At 54.4% G+C, this 5,000-nt stretch overlaps 1 non-coding gene across 1 annotated transcript in view; it reads left to right on the forward strand.

Moving 5' to 3' along the window:
* Positions 1–3,479: 3,479 nt before the first annotated feature.
* LOC144418753 (small subunit ribosomal RNA) overlaps positions 3,480–5,000 on the forward strand; it is a 1,810-nt gene continuing 289 nt past the window's right edge. Inside the window, exon 1 of the ribosomal RNA XR_013473658.1 lies at positions 3,480–5,000. This exon is cut by the window's right edge and continues 289 nt beyond it. This is a non-coding gene — a ribosomal RNA (small subunit ribosomal RNA).

Genomic DNA, 5,000 nt, shown 5'->3' on the forward strand with positions numbered 1-5,000 from the left:
GGCATCGGCGTCGAAAGAAGCCGAGCCAAAAAAAGTTAAAGTACAAACGTGCAAGCATACTAACCTAACCCTAGGTAAGGCATGTCAGAGCGAAAGACAGTAATTTCGAATGAGCCAAGAAAGAGCGGTGCGGGGCCGGTCGGAGCGCACCCTTTTCTCGGTGGCTGGCGGGCGAGAGAGTGCTGCGTCGCCGGCATCGGCGTCGAAAGAAGCCGAGCCGAAAAAAGTTAAAGTACAAACGTGCAAGCATACTAACCTAACCCTAGGTAAGGCATGTCAGAGCGAAAGACAGTAATTTCGAATGAGCCAAGAAAGAGCGGTGCGGGGCCGGTCGGAGCGCACCCTTTTCTAGGTGGCTGGCGGGCGAGAGAGTGCTGCGTCGCCGGCATCGGCGTCGAAAGAAGCCGAGCCAAAAAAAGTTAAAGTACAAACGTGCAAGCATACTAACCTAACCCTAGGTAAGGCATGTCAGAGCGAAAGACAGTAATTTCGAATGAGCCATGAAAGAGCGGTGCGGGGCCGGTCGGAGCGCACCCTTTTCTCGGTGGCTGGCGGGCGAGAGAGTGCTGCGTCGCCGGCATCGGCGTCGAAAGAAGCCGAGCCGAAAAAAGTTAATGTACAAACGTGCAAGCATACTAACCTAACCCTAGGTAAGGCATGTCAGAGCGAAAGACAGTAATTTCGAATGAGCCAAGAAAGAGCGGTGCGGGGCCGGTCGGAGCGCACCCTTTTCTCGGTGGCTGGCGGGCGAGAGAGTGCTGCGTCGCCGGCATCGGCGTCGAAAGAAGCCGAGCCGAAAAAAGTTAATGTACAAACGTGCAAGCATACTAACCTAACCCTAGGTAAGGCATGTCAGAGCGAAAGACAGTAAACTCGAATGAGCCATGAAAGAGCGGTGCGGGGCCGGTCGGAGCGCACCCTTTTCTCGGTGGCTGGCGGGCGAGAGAGTGCTGCGTCGCCGGCATCGGCGTCGAAAGAAGCCGAGCCGAAAAAAGTTAAAGTACAAACGTGCAAGCATACTAACCTAACCCTAGGTAAGGCATGTCAGAGCGAAAGACAGTAATTTCGAATGAGCCAAGAAAGAGCGGTGCGGGGCCGGTCGGAGCGCACCCTTTTCTAGGTGGCTGGCGGGCGAGAGAGTGCTGCGTCGCCGGCATCGGCGTCGAAAGAAGCCGAGCCAAAAAAAGTTAAAGTACAAACGTGCAAGCATACTAACCTAACCCTAGGTAAGGCATGTCAGAGCGAAAGACAGTAATTTCGAATGAGCCAAGAAAGAGCGGTGCGGGGCCGGTCGGAGCGCACCCTTTTCTAGGTGGCTGGCGGGCGAGAGAGTGCTGCGTCGCCGGCATCGGCGTCGAAAGAAGCCGAGCCAAAAAAAGTTAAAGTACAAACGTGCAAGCATACTAACCTAACCCTAGGTAAGGCATGTCAGAGCGAAAGACAGTAATTTCGAATGAGCCAAGAAAGAGCGGTGCGGGGCCGGTCGGAGCGCACCCTTTTCTCGGTGGCTGGCGGGCGAGAGAGTGCTGCGTCGCCGGCATCGGCGTCGAAAGAAGCCGAGCCGAAAAAAGTTAAAGTACAAACGTGCAAGCATACTAACCTAACCCTAGGTAAGGCATGTCAGAGCGAAAGACAGTAATTTCGAATGAGCCAAGAAAGAGCGGTGCGGGGCCGGTCGGAGCGCACCCTTTTCTAGGTGGCTGGCGGGCGAGAGAGTGCTGCGTCGCCGGCATCGGCGTCGAAAGAAGCCGAGCCAAAAAAAGTTAAAGTACAAACGTGCAAGCATACTAACCTAACCCTAGGTAAGGCATGTCAGAGCGAAAGACAGTAATTTCGAATGAGCCATGAAAGAGCGGTGCGGGGCCGGTCGGAGCGCACCCTTTTCTCGGTGGCTGGCGGGCGAGAGAGTGCTGCGTCGCCGGCATCGGCGTCGAAAGAAGCCGAGCCGAAAAAAGTTAATGTACAAACGTGCAAGCATACTAACCTAACCCTAGGTAAGGCATGTCAGAGCGAAAGACAGTAATTTCGAATGAGCCAAGAAAGAGCGGTGCGGGGCCGGTCGGAGCGCACCCTTTTCTCGGTGGCTGGCGGGCGAGAGAGTGCTGCGTCGCCGGCATCGGCGTCGAAAGAAGCCGAGCCGAAAAAAGTTAATGTACAAACGTGCAAGCATACTAACCTAACCCTAGGTAAGGCATGTCAGAGCGAAAGACAGTAAACTCGAATGAGCCATGAAAGAGCGGTGCGGGGCCGGTCGGAGCGCACCCTTTTCTCGGTGGCTGGCGGGCGAGAGAGTGCTGCGTCGCCGGCATCGGCGTCGAAAGAAGCCGAGCCAAAAAAAGTTAAAGTACAAACGTGCAAGCATACTAACCTAACCCTAGGTAAGGCATGTCAGAGCGAAAGACAGTAATTTCGAATGAGCCATGAAAGAGCGGTGCGGGGCCGGTCGGAGCGCACCCTTTTCTCGGTGGCTGGCGGGCGAGAGAGTGCTGCGTCGCCGGCATCGGCGTCGAAAGAAGCCGAGCCGAAAAAAGTTAAAGTACAAACGTGCAAGCATACTAACCTAACCCTAGGTAAGGCATGTCAGAGCGAAAGACAGTAATTTCGAATGAGCCAAGAAAGAGCGGTGCGGGGCCGGTCGGAGCGCACCCTTTTCTAGGTGGCTGGCGGGCGAGAGAGTGCTGCGTCGCCGGCATCGGCGTCGAAAGAAGCCGAGCCAAAAAAAGTTAAAGTACAAACGTGCAAGCATACTAACCTAACCCTAGGTAAGGCATGTCAGAGCGAAAGACAGTAATTTCGAATGAGCCATGAAAGAGCGGTGCGGGGCCGGTCGGAGCGCACCCTTTTCTCGGTGGCTGGCGGGCGAGAGAGTGCTGCGTCGCCGGCATCGGCGTCGAAAGAAGCCGAGCCGAAAAAAGTTAAAGTACAAACGTGCAAGCATACTAACCTAACCCTAGGTAAGGCATGTCAGAGCGAAAGACAGTAATTTCGAATGAGCCAAGAAAGAGCGGTGCGGGGCCGGTCGGAGCGCACCCTTTTCTCGGTGGCTGGCGGGCGAGAGAGTGCTGCGTCGCCGGCATCGGCGTCGAAAGAAGCCGAGCCGAAAAAAGTTAAAGTACAAACGCGATGCTAATGAGCGAGCCGTTGTCTCGACTAATATGTAGGGGGCGTTCGATCGAGCGTCTGGCTTGAGCGCTTGTCGGCCTAGCAGAACGGTCGCATTGTTATGCCCGGGTTTTAGGCACCGCTGCAGGCGGCCGGCAGAGCTCTTGTTTGTGCGAAACTGAATGGATCGAGCCCGAGAGAGGGCGAGCAAAGAAAAAACGCAAATCGCTCCGCCTGGCACTGCCGGCGAGAGCGTGGACGTCGCGGCCAGCGACTGTCGAAGCCGAGTACGGCCGCAGGCGATCGCCTCGGTCTTAAACGAATGCGACGAGCACGCGCCGGGCGGCCCAGCAAGGGCCGAGCGCAGCTGTCGCAGCTATCTGGTTGATCCTGCCAGTAGTGATATGCTTGTCTCAAAGATTAAGCCATGCAGGTGCAAGTACGAGTTCTCGTAAAGCGAAACTGCGAATGGCTCATTAAATCAGTCTTGGTTTATTTGGTCTCGTAAGCGAAGTGGATAACTGTGGTAATTCTAGAGCTAATACATGCATTAAGCGCCGACTTCGGGAGGCGCGCTTTTATCAGATCAAAACCGACCGGGTTCGTCCTGTGACGTTTGATGACTCTGGATAACCACGCGGATCGTACGGTCTCTGCACCGACGACGTATCATTCAAGTGTCTGCCCTATCAACTGTCGAAGGTACGCTACGTGCCTACCTTTGTGATAACGGGTAACGGGGAATCAGGGTTCGATTCCGGAGAGGGAGCCTGAGAAACGGCTACCACATCCAAGGAAGGCAGCAGGCGCGCAAATTACCCATTCCCGACACGGGGAGGTAGTGACGAAAAATAACAATACAGGACTCTAACGAGGCCCTGTAATTGGAATGAGTACATCCTAAAACTCTTAACGAGTATCCATTGGAGGGCAAGTCTGGTGCCAGCAGCCGCGGTAATTCCAGCTCCAACAGTGTATGCTAAAGTTGTTGCGGTTGAAAAGCTCGTAGTTGGATTTTGGGCGAGCGCCGCCGGTCCGTCGCAAGGCGTGTCACTGGTTGCGTTCGCCTCACCTTCGGTTCTCCGTCGGTGCTCTTGACTGAGTGTCGGCGGTGGCCGATAAGTTTACTTTGAAAAAATTAGAGTGTTCAAAGCAGGCTGTTCGCCTGCATAGTGTTGCATGGAATAATGGAATAGGACCTCGGTTCTATTTTGTTGGTTTTCGGAGCACGAGGTAATGATTAAGAGGGACAGACGGGGGCGTCCGTACTCTGCCGTTAGAGGTGAAATTCTTGGATCGGCGGAAGACGAACTACTGCGAAAGCATTCGCCAAGAATGTTTTCTTTAATCAAGAGCGAAAGTCAGAGGTTCGAAGACGATCAGATACCGTCCTAGTTCTGACTATAAACGATGCCAACTAGCGATCGGGAGGCGTTACCATGACGACCTTTCCGGCAGCTTCCGGGAAACCAAAGTCTTTGGGTTCCGGGGGAAGTATGGTTGCAAAGCTGAAACTTAAAGGAATTGACGGAAGGGCACCACCAGGAGTGGAGCCTGCGGCTTAATTTGACTCAACACGGGGAAACTCACCCGGCCCGGACACAGGTAGGATTGACAGATTGAGAGCTCTTTCTTGATTCTGTGGGTGGTGGTGCATGGCCGTTCTTAGTTGGTGGAGCGATTTGTCTGGTTAATTCCGATAACGAACGAGACTCTGGCATGCTAAATAGTTACGCGACCTTCTCGGTCGGCGTCTAACTTCTTAGAGGGACTAGTGGCGTTTAGCCACACGAGATTGAGCAATAACAGGTCTGTGATGCCCTTAGATGTCCGGGGCCGCACGCGCGCTACACTGAGTGAAGCAGCGAGTGTCTAACCTAGGCCGAAAGGTCCGGGTA

Source organism: Styela clava, unplaced genomic scaffold (genome assembly GCF_964204865.1).
Source record: "Styela clava unplaced genomic scaffold, kaStyClav1.hap1.2 HAP1_SCAFFOLD_114, whole genome shotgun sequence".
NCBI classification, from domain to species: domain Eukaryota; kingdom Metazoa; phylum Chordata; class Ascidiacea; order Stolidobranchia; family Styelidae; genus Styela; species Styela clava.